This window comes from Sorex fumeus, unplaced genomic scaffold, assembly GCF_029834395.1.
Source record: "Sorex fumeus unplaced genomic scaffold, SorFum_2.1 ptg000014l, whole genome shotgun sequence".
Taxonomy (NCBI): Eukaryota; Metazoa; Chordata; class Mammalia; order Eulipotyphla; family Soricidae; genus Sorex; species Sorex fumeus.
In genome coordinates this window covers 33,782,072-33,800,563 of record NW_026606071.1, presented here as the reverse complement: position 1 = coordinate 33,800,563, position 18,492 = coordinate 33,782,072, and positions in this window count along the sequence as shown.

Here is an 18,492-nt window from a genome sequence, read left to right as displayed (position 1 = left end):
CCTTTGGCCAGACCCAACAAGTTGGGGCCAAGTTTACCAAGAAATTTAACAGCCAAAAGTTAGGTATGTGGGAACCACGCCCACAAATCACCTCCGGCTCAGCTATATAAGCTCATTTATTCTTCTTATTTCAGAGACCTATAAATCTTGAAAGAGATCAAAAGTCACAGTTAATTCCAGACCCCCACATGGCCGAACAAACGGGGTAAATCAGGGTAGGTGGATTAGTCTTGTGCCCACCCAAGAAGACCCTGGCAGCCACTTGCTTCCACAATCCAAAATCGTTGCAATACGCCTAACCTGACTCCACCTTCTCAGGACGGACCTCACCAAGATATAATTTCTGGAAACTTGGTGTGAGGGTTTTGTGACTGAAATCTCCAGCTTTCTTGGAGGGTATGGTTGGGCTACCTTTCCCCACCTCCCTGTACTTCCAGAAACCTTGACAGTCACATCAACACCTCAAAGCTGCCACCCAATTGAAAAACTATTAAGCCTTACCCTTACCGTCACTATAAAAATACTGAATGTCCTGGACAAACACTATGACATCTTAGCACCTGTATTGCAAACAAAAATGCACAAAAGGAAAAAGAGAAAGAGAAGAAAAATACCTCCTATAAAGGAAGTCTGGGGGTGGGAGTTTGGGGGGTTGGAAGATGGTGGTAGGGAAACAGGGGACATTGGTGGTGAGAAGTGTGCACTGGTGGAGGGGTGGGTTCTGGATCATTGCATGACTGAAACCCAATTATGAAAAGCTGTGTAATAGTCTATCTCATGGATATTCAATTAAAAAAATAAAAAATAAAGAAAAGGAGTAACATGGAATTTATGCCCAATTCAATCAGCCTAATCCATGCTGAATAAATAGCAGTACTCACGCATGAAGGAACCAGCAGAGGAACCCAGGTTTGTGAGACCTGAGGCGTAGACCTCCAAGCCTGCTCGGATTGAGACTGGGGCCTCCTCCACCCAGATCCCCCATCTTTCAGGCGTTACACCCACCAACTGCCCTTGGCGCCATGTACTCCCATCAACGACCCAGAGACTATAAAACTTTGCTCCGGGAAGCATGCAGCCGCATTTGCAGCCGTGCAACATCTTATTATCTAGGTCTTACTCTGGAGAACCTGGCAGGCTACCAAAAGTATCCTGCCCACAAGACAGAGTCTGGCAAACTCCCCGTGGCATATTCAACATGCCAAAAACCAGTAACAATGATGGGTCTCATACTCCTGACCCTGAAAGAGCCTCGAATGTGGCACTTTTTAAAATCTCGGGACTAGGATGAAGGAGACGTTAATGGGGCCTGCTCGAGGCAATTGATGTGCATTCCTTTAAATTCAGAGAATAGTAACTAAACACCTGGACTACTCAAATTAGAAGCTGGATTACACTGGGCAGAAGAATAGTTTATGATTATGTGGCAAATTACCTACCTCAAAATCAAATTCAGAACTGATATACTTCTTAGATAAAAGCAACCTAATAAAGCACCTATCTACATTTCTTTTAATCAGGATTTAGTTTCCTTAATCCTCAATTGACTTTCTTTATTGATTGTAAGCATGCCATTTAAATAAATGGTTAAAGTGGTTTCTAAAAAATTTTTTTAAAAAGGTAGATATTAGCCTTGTTTCTGTTCCGTGTTCCTCTGTAACTTACTTTATAATCCTAGACTGATTTAGGAAAACAATTTAGTTTTGCCTAGTGTTCTTTGTGGGGGCATACTGCTATAATAAAGCATGTACTGACTGTGCAGTGGAATGTATTTGTGAATAAATAGTTAATTTACAAGGGTGATCTGGCTGTACTATTTCATCTAAACTCAAGATAAGATATGTTCAGCCTGTGAATGCTGACTGTTAGAGTCCTGCATTCCTGCAGAGTCAGTGTGAGGTGTGCCCTTTCTGGCCTCTATCTACTATGCAGGGACAATTGTCTGAATTCTTCCCTTCTCCCTACCCATATTCCTTCCCCTGTGGCCTTATCTGTAGGTTGCTTCCTGCAAACCCTAGGAGAATCTCCAGATTCTGTATCTACCTCTTCTCCCAGACAAGTCATGAAATGGTTTTTTTTTTGAATATTTTGTTTTTGTGCTGCCAGTCTCTCTGAGCCTGATATACAAGTTCTGATATACAGCACTGCATAATGAAACATCAAAATCGATCCAAGGGTATTGCTCTTTTAAAATTCTACACACGAAGACTCAATCTACAGGGAGAAAGGAAAAAAATATCCTGAAGATGAAGAGACTATTTTGGATTATAAAGTGAAATCAGATTCTTCAAATCTCATGGCACAAACAACTTTCCATTTTGGCTAAGAGCAAGAGAATCGATCCTACTGTGGCCATGTGGAAAATAGATCAAAGTGTTGAAGAAGAGTGATGAGACCAAGAGTTGACTCCTTTCAGTTCTCCTGTTTTTCTGGGGATCTTTGAAAGATTGCACAGAGACCTTGGAGTTTTATACAGACCAGAGAGCATTGGTGAACCAGGATTCTCAAATACTGTCTACCCTGGAAGATTTAAGAACTATTTAAGATACGTAAATTTTCAGAGATAAGATGTAAAGAAGAGAAAAAGTGTGGTAATAGGATAAGATCAATACACCCCTATATGAATTTAAGAACACGTCTGATCCTTGAACACCTTACAGAAAAGGTTTGTGAAGAAGGGAGCCAAGTAGAAAAGATCTTTTGAAAGAAGAAAAAGGGAAACACTAACAGGAGGTTATTCTATCTTTGAAGGTAATGTCTGTTGGCTCATGCATGAGGAAAAGAGCTGAGGAGTTGCAATTCTTGTCCAAATCGCTCTAGAAGATAGATGGTAACTTTATGGCCAACACAGAGCTTTCTCATTCAAATCCTCACCACTGATTTGGGAAACAACTCAGAGAGGAAACAGCTATCAAGAGAAAGCAGTTGAGGGTAAATGCTTGTGTGAGTGGTTTTGTACACTTCATGAAGATTGCTAAGATCTTGTATGTCCCCATTAAAAAATTCTTGTGAGAATGGGGAGATGACTCAAGTGCCTAGCATGAGGGTTTTGCTTTGTTTTTGTACCAGAGATCAAATCCAGGGCCTCCCACATGCAAGGCATGTGCTCTACTACTGAGTCACATCCCCAGCCCTACTTATCATGAGTTTGATCTCTGGCATAGTTCCCCAGAGGCCACTGGGTGTAGCTGTGATAGCCTCCAAGCACTCAGCACCATCACATTTCCAGGCCTGAACATTATCAGGGGTGGCCTCATACAAAAAAAAAATTCTATGAGATGAAAAGAGAAGTTTAAGAATCTTTGCACTAATTGTGTTGTTCTCTTTGGGATAACCACTGGCCTAGGAAGTTACTGGATGCACATAGAAAGAAGAAATCTTATTTCTTATGTGTTCAAACCTCTTGACTGCACAAACATGGAATAACTAAGCTTTGCAGAAAAACAGGAAGCATGGAATGGCCACATTTTATGGTGATCTAGAAACTCAAAACACTAATGTCCCTCAATCTTACCAGGGGCAGTGATTCATGGAGGATTATTCTAGGGTTGGTCATTGACATGAGTCAGCCTTGCTGTGTTTACTTTTCCATTTCTCTGCTAAATGCCCACTTCTGTCTTCCATTCACAGCCAGAGGTCATGTTAGACATAGGGTGACCTTGGTGAAATGTTTGCTCTAGTCCAGTTACTTGTGAGTAAGCAGGCAGTTGCAAGGGACGCAGACACAGATACTGGAACAACAACAAGTGTGAAAGATACTTCATTTCTTGGAGGTCTTGGCGGGGATCCCTTCAGTGGGCCCTAAGATCATGGCATGTGAAGCAGCACCCCAAGATTTTTAGCACCCCATTTTTGTCCTTATGGGCTCTTGATATTATTTTGTAAAATCAAACATCACTTCAGGTATAAAACATGTTGTGGCTTAGATATTAATGCCATACACACTTGGGTCAGGGAATCTCAACCAATTAACTTATCTTTTAATAAAAAAATTTCATATCTGTCTTGCATATCTTGTATTTTGGAATAATAAAATAGTAAGCTTGTATCCATATATACTTATGATAGACATATCAATGGCACCTTTTAAAAGATTGTTCTGATTTATTATGAAAAGAGGATTGATTTCATTGATGTGCTAATAAACCAAATCTTTCATTCTTGAGAGATATTTTAGAAGTTTTACAAAATAGGAGGGATACAGCTACTTCCCCAAATGGATTGTTATTAGACTAGTATGAAACATTCTCAGGGTGCCAGAAAGTCCTGGGGGAAATACGCTTGGGAGAAATATAAGAATTACAATGCTAATAGGAGAGCTACAGTTTTTAAAAATGGTTTTGATTCTTCAAAGCCATCTTGTACCACCCAGGGAAATTTTATGGAAGTCACCACCTTCTACCTTGAAGCTTGTTAAGGAGGTAAAGAATGCTGAAGACGGTTGGGTAGAAATTAAGGAAATGGAGTCAACATTTTTGGCAAAGAGAGAGCTGATTACAGAAGAGAATTTCAATGTGAAAAATGTCCATATCTTTTTAAATATACAAGAGTGAGGAGATGAGAAAACTAGGGGATATGCTTTCTGGTTTTGGGGTCTTCTGTATTAGCTGTTCTGTTTCCTTCTCTGTCCCCTTTAAGGTTCTTGCCCGTGTTTTCTCTCCATTACCTCTCAAGCTCTCTTCTTTGTTGTTTTAACATCTGTTATTGTCTGTTGCCTCCTGTGAAATTCCATAGCATAAGCATGCAAATTATTTTGAAATAAAGATCAAACTTAGATGTTTGGGCCAGGGAATGAGCTCAAGGGGTAGAGTACAGGTCTAGGATGTGTAAGGCCCTGAGTCTCATTCCTCAGTATCACCAAGTGACCTTCTGCCTAGCACTGCTATCACAGTTGAGCCTGATAGCTGTAGCCCATATTTTAAAATGCAACAATGAAACTAAGACATTTTTGGAACCTAAGCTATCATAGTCTTTTCTTCTCTTTCCTTCCCCCATTGTGTCCAAATGTTACCTGTTATGTGTTTTTTATATAATTTCTCACCCACCAGCTGCTGCATTCGTGCCGGGCGACATCTTATTTTCTCATTTTTCCCCGGCAGGCTACCGAAAGTATCCTGCCGGCACGGCAGAGTTTGGCAAACTTCCCGTGTCGTACTCAATATGCCAAATACCAGTAACAATGATGGGTCTCATTTCCCTAACCCTGAAAGAGCATTGAATATGACTCTTTTAAAATCTCAGGGCTAGGAAGAAGGAGATGTTACTGGTGCCTGCTCGAGGCAATCGATGAACAACAGGATGATCGAGATACAATTTCTCATATAGTCTTCACAAAAACCAGGTAATGTTATTCACAGAGTAGAAGCTGAGGATGTTCAAAAACTTTCATGCATTGTTGATAAGAGCTAAAGTCTGGGCACACAACTCAGAAACTGTGGTTGAATTTCTATGCTCCATTGCTTCCACTTAGAACTACTGTTCATGGCATCCTAATTCTATCTATGCCCAGCAATTTTGCATATATTCTCTTGGGAGTGATCTAACAAGTATCTGGGGACAAAGGAAGTCACACAGCTTACTAGTTGTGTGGTTTCTAGTTAACATGCCTGAACAATTCACTTACCTGTGGCATGACAGTCATAAAAATGTTTCATCTCTGTCCTACAGTCACAGTGAAGGTTTCATGAGACAGAATGAAGAGAAAATCATGTTGAAACCGTGAAGCATGAAGCAATGGCACATATTGTAAGCCACAGTTACATTGTAAGCCCTGGAACTTTATTTACTCTGCTAATTAGACAATTTTCCAGATGAGAAATCATAGAAACAGGAAGGTGGATGGAAATCTAGTCCTGTGTCTACTGTTTATCAGACATAATTTATCAGACATAATTTTTAGCACTGTTAGAATGACTGGCTCAAAGGTTTGGGGGTTAATTACAGGCAGATCTGGAATGAGAGTTGGGCGTATTGCTTTTAGATGAGTAGAAGAGTTGCAAAGGGCATTCCCTGTTCAGGAGTAAAGATTTAACTGAATACTCGTTAGAGCTAGAGTTGCTGTTACATTCACAAATGGAATTAATTTCATGCTAACTTTCTCTCTTGGAGTTCTGCATTAGCCTGGTTGCCTTTCGCTGGGTTTTGTCTTAACCTTGCATTATTATATACTTTTCCAGTACAAAAGATGCTATCCAGATTTCTTTAGTTTTTTGAGATAGTTCCTGCCATTAGAACACTGAATAGGAAATTAAATTTTTTTCATCCATTGGTTTATTTTTAAGTAAATGAAAATGAAAATCAGATGTTTGAAAACATTCATGGTTGGATTGCACTGATTGTCCAGGTGCTGCTTAAGACTTTTCAGGAAGACAGTTTCACCTAAAGGAAGGTGAATGCTACCAGGTGTTTTTGCCACGCCGGTGAGAACTCTGGTGGGAAGTAGATGGTCTCCCTTCAGGACTTCCAGATAATGAGACAATATGCCCAGAGGACATGGCAGGGACAAGGAGGCATCTTACCCCACCTGCTGCTCACTTTCCCTGGACTTTCAAATGGGGGAGGTCATTACACTGCTTCAGACTGGAGGGTGTTTGAAAGAATGAGGCTGCAGATCCCATGCAGTATATATTTGAGATAATGAAGAACAGACTCGTACCACGGAGATAAACTCATTTTTTCCTTGTTGGCCTCTCAGGCTCTTGCCAAACAAACTCAAGATTGAATCTTACACAAAGAAACGATATGTAGCTTAGCGTGTGAGAGAATAGGATGATTATTTTAGCCGACCCTCCCAATGAGTAGAAAAGTGATAAATAATTTCATGGGTTAAAGCAAAACTGTTAACCAAATAACATAAATGCGAATTCCTATTAAAGAATGTTCCTGTTGCTAAGTTATTGAATGCTAATAACTTCCCCAGGGTGAAAATTAGCACTTATTTATATTAAAAATAATTATATTGCTTTGCAGGTGGTAGGGATATGAGAAAGAAAAATGTGACTCAATTTATTCATTCATCTCAAATTGGATAAAAGTTTATAGCATACATGGAATATTATTTCCATCAGTTCTGAGCTATTTTTCAGATATTTATTCAATTGAAGAGAAATAGCAATAGTCATCATAATAATGGCAGTATTGACAACAATATTATTTATATACTATTTCTCAAAGGTCTCTCAAGATTTATATTTTAACCATTAAAATTCTCAAGAGAGGGATTTTGAACTGTGACTTAGATTGGTCATGCATTATTATTGTTTCTCATGATAAATGAGCTATGCACTACTGCAAGTAGCTAAGGGAAATTAAATATTTTTCTTATCATAGCCATGTTATTAAAAAAGGTTAAATGTTCTTTTAAATTTTTTAATTATTTACTTAATTGGCTTTTGGACCACACATGGTGATGTCTAGGGTGTTACTATTGGCTCTGCACTCAGAAATTACTCTTGGCAGTGCTAGGTGGACAATATGGGACCCAGAGGTTTGAACCCCAGTAGACAATGCAAGGCAAGTGCCCTACCCACTGTACTGTTGCTCTGATCCTCAATGACAACTTTTATTTTGGTCACATATGAAAATGCTCAGAGCTTATTCCTGGCTCTGTGCTCGGCAATCACTCCTGAAAGTGCTCAGGGGATATAGTGGGTGCTAGAGATTGATCCCAGGTTGGCTGTGGGGAAGGCAGCACCCTACTCACCATACAATGGCTCTGAGAAAAACACTTTTATGTTGATAAAATAAGTAGGATTTTATATAGAGAAAATAACATGTTCCTGGAAAGCAATCCTAATTGGCAACGTGTATTCTGTAAGAAAGTTATATGACAGTAGTTTTGAAAACAGTAGTTTTCAAAGGTCTGCCATATGGTTGCTGCTCAGAAGAGCTCCTTTCTCTTCCAATCCCTTCACATGGCTTTGTTATTAGTGCCCAGGATAGACCTGGGTCATTTAGGAAACTCTTCTTGTGTTGTGAATGGTCTAACTCAGAAAGCAGAGCATGGCTGTCTCTGAACCAGTCTCCATGACAAGGGACTGCTCAAGTCACATATCCTGCTGTAGCTATGGGAGAAGTAATTCCACCCATGAAACATAAAGATGGGGAAGAGGAGTAAAATTCAGAGAATAGGTTATGGATCACAGGTGTCTGGTTCAATAGCTTCTTCTGATATCTGTAGAGTTTTAAGAAGCCTCAGATATCCAAAGTTCTCCCTCTGAATTCTGCTCTCTCTCAGGATAATCCTGGCAATCCCCACCTGTAAAATGGAATGAATTTCTCCCCGTAGGCAGAGTTTTAAATATTGGTTATGCATAGTTAGTATGGCTTATTTGCTGCGTATGTTTCAAATACATTAACTTTAAAGAGACTTGTGGGCAGTGTTAAGGATCTAACCATAACTTATAACATAGTGTTCATGGGAATGCGTGTGGTGCAATCAAACACTCAAACCAACAGATAGGTCCTGGAAACATAATTTGAACTTGTATGAGTGCAACTGAGTGATAAATTGTGCAGTAGAGCTCAGCAAGGCTGACACCATTCAGAAAAAGGAGGTCTTTAGTTCTGGGGTTGGCATGAGGTTATCAATCCATCGGTCTCATGAGGGCATGAAAATCTGAATTGTGGTCTCCCACAAATTATCTTGTACGTATGTGAGTGATCTGGGTCTCATGCCTTAGAATCACTAATTTGAGCTGAGTAGCTAATTCTGTTTTCTTTGCTCCACTCAAATTATGTCTCTCTAAAAATTACATCCTTGGTTGAAACCAAGAGGTGGGTGTGTGTATTTACATTAAGGATTTTTTTAGAAACGTGTTAGAAATATAAATACTGGAGTTGAAGAGATAATACATAGGTTAAGGCATTTTCCTTGCATGTGGTCAACAGTGTTTCACTCCCTGGATGCTACATATGGTCTCCAAAGCATCACCAGAAGTGATCCCTGAGCACAGAGCCAGGCTTGGGTCCTGAGCTCTGCCATGTGTGGCCCAACACCCCCCTGAAAAATATAAAACCCAACTACAAGTAACTATGAAAAATGACATAGGGAATGAAATTGAAAATCCTCCCTACCCTAATCCATTTCCTTCAGCATATGCAAAGATTTATTTTACACAATGAAAATTTAAATATGAGAATTCATTACATGTTACAGTTTTATAAAAATTAAGTGGTTTGGGAGAAATAAATGGCTATATTGGTTCAAATCCTTCTCTGTTTCAACCCAGTGGTTTATTATTGAATATGCATAGGTGTTGAGAGTTCCTATACTCATTTGGTCTACTTTCCTCTTTACTAAAAAGGAATATCTCATTCCACCTTCCTGCTCTGGAAATCTACCTCTTTAAACAAATGAACAGAAAGTACCATCCAATTATACCAGAGGCTGCTACCACATTCCAGTGCCTTCATGAGGAGTACCAGCCACTTTGGTAAACACTGGATGATGAATGGAAAAAAATCACAATTTCAAAAATAGGATAAAGATAATTTGTTAAGTTCTGCATATTGTCGAATACACCCATGTCTCCTTGATTTGAAAATTACTGGTTTCCATTTCAAAGTGTAAAATTAACCTCACTACAGTTTAGAGCATGCATTTTTACTACTTACTTTTAAGTAAGATTATACCACGTTATGGAAGAAATTCACAAAAGTATATTTTCATTTTATAAATGTTTTTCTATATTCATAATTTTTCCTATAAATGCTGTAAATATATATTTAAAACTTGAGACATTTCTCTTCTGAAGAAGCTAGTATTTTATACTTACTTACATATTCACTATTTCTGGTAATCTTCATTCTTTTCTATTTTTTCTTTCTTTTTAAAAAAAAATTTGGTTTGGGGACATACATGGTCATGCTCAGAAGTTCCTCCTGGCTCTGCACTCAGAAATTCCTTCTGTGGGTGCTTGGAATGCCAGACATTGAACCCGGGTCTGCTGTGTGCAAAGTAAATGCCCTACCCATTATACTATTACCCCGGTCCCTTTCTCTCTTTCTTTCTTTCTTTCTTTCTTTCTTTCTTTCTTTCTTTCTTTCTTTCTTTCTTTCTTTCTTTCTTTCTTTCTTTCTTTCTTCCTTCCTTTCTTCTTTCTTTCTTTCTTTCTTTCTTTCTTTCCTTCTTTCTTTCTTTCTCTCTCTCTCAATTTCTTTCATCTTTCTTTCTGTCTTTCTGTCTTTCTGTCGCTTTTGGAAGAAGGAGCTTTGGGCCACACCTAGTGCTCAGTGTCTATTTCTGACTCTGCTCCAAAATACTCTCTTGAACTGCTTGGGGGAACATATGTGGTGCCAGAGATTTGAATCAGGGTAGGTTGGATGCAAGGCAAGCATCTTAACCTTTTACTATCTCCCTGGCACTTCATTAATTTAATTTTTTTTTTAAATTCAAGTCTCCATCTCAGGGTAAAGGGAATGCTTGACTGTCACCTCATTTATAACCAGTGCTTACAGAGCAGCAGCCACAAGTTCAGATCCCAGGTGGCAGCTGCTGTATAAATTCAGAGAGGCTTTGTGGATGGAATGAGGCCCAGAGTCTGGATAAGAAAGCCATGAACTAAGATGGGAGGTAACAGAGCATTGAGCTGTACTGGGTGTCTACTTAATGTATGATAGAGAACTTATCTGGCCTCTGTTCCTAGCTTTTGGGATAGAACCTCTAAACTTTTGGAATTTTCTTGGTGATAGGGGTTATTGTTTTTGGTAGTCCTTGATTGTTTATGCTAAAGAGCCAACCTGTGGTGGTGCCCTAGATAGCATGTGCTAATGAGAAGACTTCGTGGGAACAGACCATGTCAGAAAGACCAACTGTATTATTAGAGGATTGGGACTTTAGGCCAGAGGATATCAGCCTAACAAGATATTTAAGGCAGAGAGAAAGGGAAGGGAGATGGCTGGATAATGAGTTCAGTCCTCTAACTAATGATTTAATTCTGTCTACAGAATAAAATTCCAATAAAATTCTGAACACCAGAGGCTGGGGAGATAGTACAGCAGGTAGGGTGTTTGACTTGAAAGCAGCCAACCCAGCACTACAAATGATCACCTGAGCACTGCCAGGAGTGACCTCTGAGCACATAGCAAATATAAGTCCTGAGCACCTCTGGGGTTTGGACCCACCCAAAAGAAATTTCTGGACATCAGAACTCAGTGGAACTTCCTGGTTATTGAACTGGTTGAATTCCTAGGGTGATGTCAGACTGACTATATAGGAAGAAATCACAGGGGGTCTGCAAACGGGATCCCTGACACTCCAGTGTATACCTCTCTTCATTTCTTTAATCTTGATTTGTATCCTTTAAAATAAAACTAAGGCAAATACAGCACTTTCCTGAGCTCTATAAGTCATTTTGGTGAGTTACAAAATGGGTGTCCTTAGCACCCCAAGGATTTGTACTCCATTGCTTAAAATTGAGTAGCCTTGAGCTCCCCAAACTTCTTATTGATATCCAAAGTGAGGGAAGTCCTGATAAAGATCATGTCCTTAAGTTTCGCCTTATGTATGACATTAACTCAGGTGTTAATGTGGAAAGTGAACTGCAAGTATAGAATGATGCTACAGTTAAAAAAAATGGTATAGATTGGCTCTGATACAGGATGCAGTGTCATGCAGATTAACTAGGGTTAGATCAGATGAGATGCTTAGTATAAAGTCACCAACATCACTCTCAGGTTTTTCAGAGGAAAGAACTATAACCAGAAGCCCCTCTCACCATCATACCATATTCAGAAGAAGGGGAAAGGACATCTATTTGAGAAGTTAGAAAGCACTCTAGTTAGATGATCAATTTTTTAGTGAATTGCTAATTTCTCTGCTTAAATTGGAAAAGACTAAATTTTTAAGAAAATTTCTTGTTTTTGTTTTGTTCTGCTTTTTGGGTCACACCCGGCTATGCTCAGGCGTTACTCCTGGTTCTGTGCTCAGGAATTACTCCTGGCAGTGCTCAGGGGACCGTATGGGATGCTGGGAATAGAACCTGGGTCAGTCACGTGCAAGGCAAATACTCTACCCACTGTGCTACCGCTCCCGCCCCGAAGAAAAATTCTTAAAAAAAACTTGATTAACAAGTTTAATCCTTTGAATCATTAGAGCTGGAAGCTTGAGATTGATTTCCAGAGAAATGAAAGAAATCGGTTTCAGTTTTTCCTCTCTAAAAATTTGTGTTGTCTTGAATGCTTTCTAACTCTGCTATCTATAACTTATTTTGATCCTTTTGCACACTTACCCTGGGGTTTCCTTCTCCACTAAGAGGAATTTTGCCATATTGACACTTCCATTTTTCCTTTCTAGTTGTCAAACTTCATGTCAGGCAGTCTGGCAGTGAAGCACTTGGTTTCCATCAAGCAGATGGACCAATTTTAGTAATTCATCAGTTTCCCTACGTATTGGCTTTACTTATTTTTTGGTCCTCAGGTCCAGTGCTTGATTACTGTGGGATTGTCTGTAGCTTATAAGATTTATTTAATCACTCACTGATCATATTAAATGCCAGGAAGTAAATGAACAAAACCCTAGTGGAGAGGGTTTTTTTTTCTTCAAATAATTCTTTTCTTCTTAATTGAGTTTGAAATTTAGTGGAAAAAGAAGTAGGAAAATAACAATTAGTGGAAAACTAAAATTATAATAGGTTAGAGTTAGTGTCCTTTACACCATTTATTTAATATTTATAGTAACTTTTGGGCTGGAGCGATAGCACAGTGGTAGGGCGTTCGCCTTACAAGTGGCCAACATGGCCAACCTGAGTTCGATTCCTCCGCCCCTCTCGGAGAGCCCAGCAAGCTACCGAGAGTATTCGATATGCCAGACACAGTAACAACAAAGTCTCCAACGGAGACGTTACTGGGCCCGCTCGAGCAAATCGACGATCAACGGGAGGGCCTTTTGGCTTGACTCTGTGACTCCCTGTGTATATTGTGATGTCCTCTTCTTCTCTAGTTGCTTTAGTTAGAGTACACAAGACAATACTGAATAGAAGTGGTGAAAGTGGGCATCTTTGTTTCATTCCTGAATTCAGAGGAAAAAGTTTTAGATTTTTGCCACTAAATATGATTGGGGTATCTTATATGGTTCTTATTAAGGCACGATGCATTCATTCTATACCCATTGTGCTAAATGTTTTATCTTAAAAGGACATTGAATCTTGTCAAATGCTTTTTTTTTCACCACAGATGAGATATCATATAAATTTATTCCATCTTTTTGCAGATGTGGCACATCATATTTGTTAAATTGTATGTTGAACAATACTTTCATCCTTGGGAATAAATATCACTTGATCTGATACAAAATTCTATTAAGGTACTGATAAATTTATCAATATTTTATTGAGAATTTTTGCTTCATCTACATACCAGAGACAATAGTTGTTTGTGTGTATGTGTGTGTGTGAATGAATGCTTGGATTTGTTTGGTCTCAAAGTTATAATTACATTTATAGAATGCGTTTGAAAATTTCACTTCCTTTTACATATTACGAACGATGGAAATTAATTATTACTCGAATTCAATAGGGATGCTGTCTTGTCCTAGGCTTTTGTTTTGGCGGGAGCTTTTGATCGCTATTTGAGTTTTATATTTTTTTATCCTAGATGACTCTCTTCAGATTTTTATTTCTTTCGGGGATCATACCAAGCAGGGCTTGGGGATTAGTTCTGGCTCTGTGCTCACAAATGACTCCTGAAAGTGCTCATGGAGTCGTATGTGGTTCTGGAGCTTCAAACTGGGGTCAGCAGAAGGCAAGGCAAGTATTTTAATTATTGTACTGTCTCTCTAGCCTCTATTTAGATTTTAATTTCTCCTGACCAAGTCTTAGCATATTTTAAATTTTTAAAGATTTGTCCATTTCGTCTAGGTTCAAATTTTAGTAATATAAATGTTCATAAAGCTCTTAAAAGCTTTTGCATTTTGGTATCATGGGTGACGTTTTTTTGCCACATCTATCAGTGCTCAGAGTTCACTTGGTAAATCATATGGGGTGCCAGCAATACTATCCAGGTTAGCCACATACAAGGCAAGTACCATTTCCATTCTACTATCACTCTAATGCAAGTTAACTTCTTATTGTAAATTGAAGATAAAAAGAGATGAAAAGATTATTTTGTGCTCAGAAATGGGAAGAAGTAACATCTTTAAAATGACATTAGTAATTAAATATATAAGCCCAATGCAATACCTATAAAAATTTTAAAGTCATTCTTCACATAACAAAAATTTGAAATCTATTTGGATCTATAAAAGAGTCTTAATAGTAAAGAAGCTACTGAGAAAAGAATAAAAGAATAAATATGAATTTATTATTATTCCTAACCTCTAGCTATATTGCATAGCAGTAGCAGTTAAAGTATTATAATACTGGGATAAATGTAGACATACAAACCAATGAAACAGGGTTGAAAACCCATAAATAAAACCACACGTGTATGCCCAACAAATTCACAAGAAAGGACCCAAGATTTTACAATGAGCAAGGAAATTCACTTCAATAAATGATGCTGGGAAAACTGGAGAGTCACATGCCAGAGAATGACAGATGACCATTATCTGACACATTACACACTCACTAATTAAAACAGATTAAATACTTGGATGTAAGAACTGAAACCACAAAATACAAAGAAAATATAGGCAATATGCTTCTTGCCCTGCCTTCGGGAGATATTTGGGGACTCAGCACCAAAGCCAAGAGAAACAAAAGCAAAAACAAATGAATTATTTTATCAAACAGATCAGCTCTGCACAGAGAAAGAAACTACTATCCACGCAAAAATCTGCCCTATTGAATAAGAAGATATTTAAACATCACCTATCCAACAAGGGGTTAATATCCAGAATATGCAAATAACTCATAAAAGGCATTAAAAAGTTTAAAATGAGCAGAAGATCTGAATCAATGCTTCTCCAAAGAAGATTTACATATGACCAATAGGCACATAAAAAGATGTTTATCATTTCTTAGTACCTAGAAAATACAAACCAAAACAATGATGTTATCATCACACACTATGAAAATGGCTATTATTAAAAAGAAAAGAAACAAGTGAATGCGGAGAGAAGAGGATATTTATACATTGTTGGCCAGACTACAAATTGATGCAGTCATTATGAAAAGCTTTATGGATATTTCTCAAAAAATGAAAAATAGAAAATGTTATATGATTCGGGTGTCTTCTGGGTATTTACTAAAAAATCAGAAGCAAGAATCAAAGAGATAGAGGTTCCGCATGTTTATTGCAACATTATTTATAATAGTGTTACATTATTTACAAGAACTAGAAGAATTCTGTACTCTTTGAGTGACAAATGGATAAAGAAGATGTGGTGTGTGTACACAATGGAATGAATTTTTCTATACAAGGTGAAATCCTACCATTTGCACAGATGGATAGACATAGAGGTATTGTGCTTAGTGAAATAAGCCCGGAGGATAAAGACAAACATCTTAGGATTTTATCCACATGCCAAAGAGAAGAGGAAGCAAAAGAGTGAGTGGGAAAATGTATACAAAAAAAAAAAAGCTAAAACCAAATTAAATGAACTAACTCAAACAAAAAAGTTAAAGGGTAAATTGGGAGAAAGAGGGTAACTGAATGGTGGAGATGAAAATTGGACCCTTAGTGGTGAAGTTAATGCAGTATTTAAACATGATGATTTTCAAAGATGCACATCTTAAACTTATACAATCTACAATCTTATATTACTTCAAAAAGAAGATATAAAATAAATGAATACTAATGTGATTGATACCAATATTTAAGAGTTGGATACAGAAACATAAATGAACAATGCAATATCACTTTTCAGGACAAAAATCCCCACTTCCTGGCCAGTTACATTTGATCAACAGGTCACCACTTGTAGTTGCTGGTGTGTCTGGGGTCAATTGATGCAAACCTACGTGTCTGAACAATGAGAAAATTCTGTTATTTGACACTTAAGCTCTGTCTCTGAGGCTTCTGAGCAACAATTTTCCAATTCTGCTGTCCTAGACATTGTTTCCCTACTTTCTTAGACTTCCTTTGCTCTTTCCCTTATTAACTCTCCCTGATCACACCATTATCCTCTTTAACACTATCTTCTTCATTAGAATGAAATACTCCCACACATACTCTGACTTTATCTGTTTCTTCTACCTCCTCCTCCTCCTCCTCTTTCTCCTCCTCCTCCTCCTCCTCTTCCTCTTCCTCTTCCTCTTCCTCTTCCTCTTCCTCTTCCTCTTCCTCTTCTTCTTCTTCTTCTTCTTCTTCTTCTTCTTCTTCTTCTTCTTCTTCTTCTTCTTCTTCTTCTTCTTCATAGCTTAGCCTTTGAAAACATTGTTAGCATTATAGCATGCTCCTTATGCACAAAGAATATATTCCAAGACCCCCATGTGTGCAGATAGTACCATGAATAGTCATTCTTCAGTATTAGTGTGTGGAGAAATTGATTTCACAACCCTTATAAAGGCTAAAATCCATGTAAAATCAAATTCATTACAGAAAATGATACTGCATTTTCATCAAAGCACTATGCTCTCTCCCATATACTTTAAATCACCTAGATTAATTATAACACTGGTACAATTTACTTTCCATGTAAATAACTGAAAATACTTTTTAGTGAAGATGACAAGGAAAAAAGCATTAACATCTTCAATCCAGAAACAAACATCAGAGTCCTAAGTACTTCCTATCTGCAATTGGTTGAATATGAAGACATTGTGAAGATGGTATTTTTCTTATATGTACAAAATCTATAATACCATTTGGTTTCTAAATTAGGTATAGTAATAGAAAACTTCTAACAAAGTGCAGTAAGGAAGTTGGAGTGAATTTAATTTCCCTCTTTTTATTTGGGGGCAATTTTATTTGTCTCTCAAGCAGTGCTCAGGAGAAACAATTTTATTTGTCTCTCAAGCAGTGCTCAGAAGTCCCCCTCCCCCTTCCCTGCTGGTGGCTCCAGTTCAATGCAAGAACCTGAGGATGTGATGTTACTTTGAGCCTCCTGGAGTGTCTGGGAGTATCTGGCCACCCCAGTGGTACTTTGGAGCTTTCAGGTCTACGCCGGGAAGAGCTCAGGGTCTCCTGGATTGCACCTGGTAATTCTTGAAAGATCATATATGGTGTTGGGGGTTGAACTGGGGTCGACCGTGTGCAAAGCACCCTAACCTCTGTACTAGCTCTGTGGCCTTAGCCTATCTTTTTAAAAAATATCTGTTCAGCACAGCGGGTAGGGCGTCTGCCTTGCACGCAGCCAACATGGCCGACCCGAGTTCGATTCCTCCGCCCCTCTCGGAGAGCCCGGCAAGCTACCAAGAGTATTCGATATGCCAGACACAGTAACAACAAAGTCTCCAATAGAGACGTTACTGGGCCTGCTCGAGCAAATCGATGATCAACGGGAGGGCCTTTACCTTTACCATCTAAGGATAGTAGAGATAAGGGTCAGGGGATCTTGTCACAGCTTGGAAGCTAATTTCATGTGCTGGGGGAAAAGGCAGGTGGGATGAAAACCACCAAGTAAATGGTGGTTAGAGGGATCACACGGGGTGGTAGATGCATGCTGAAAGTAGACTATGGACCAAATATGATGGCTACTTAGTGCCTATATTGCGAACCATAATACCCAAAAGGAGAGAGAAAGAGGGAATGTGTCTGCCACAGAGGCAGGGGCTGGGAATGAGTAGGGGTGGCGGGAGGGATACTGGGAACACTGGTGGTGGAGAATGGACACTGATGGAGGGATGGGTACTCGAACATTGTTTGATTGAAATGTAATCACAATAGTTTGTAAGTCTGTAACTGTATTTCACATTGATTCATTAAAATTAAAAAATGCTGAAAATAAAAAGAATATATCTGTTCAATTTACTATTTTCAGACCATAATTGCCTTCCAGTGTCTGAAGCCACATTAAACAAAGCCACAGATCAGGGGAGACTATTGTAGCTGGAAGTCTACATTAAGTTCAGGGTTCATATCTCTCCATTATCTCCTCTTTACTTTTCTTCTGAATTAAACCCAGGGGATTACAGTATTTTAAAAAATTGTGATACTCTGACCTAATACCGATCATCTGCATTTTCTTTCCATAACTGGGTATGCCTATTTTAGAAAGCATTCGTCACCTGTATTCTACCAGTAATCACTAGCAACTCAATGTCTTTTGCTATACCCCACTTTTTAGTTTTAATTAGCCTTTTTGGCCTTTTGGATCATAGGCCTACTTATCTAGGACAGATTGAATTATTAGTTTTGTTATCACTAAATTGTTTGGTTAGAACTCATAAAACTCATGCACATTTTATTAAGGGCATTATGAAATAATACATCTAGGGCTATCGTAAATGGTTTGCTTCATATAAAAGTTAGGTGGTCTTTCCCTCTGTCTAGAGCAGGGCTTTGACTTTCCAATTTTTTTTCCAGCTTGAAGAAGAGAATTTATGAGGCTGGAGTGATAGCACAGCGGGTAGGGCATTTGCCTTGCATGCGGCTGACCCGGGTTCGATTCCC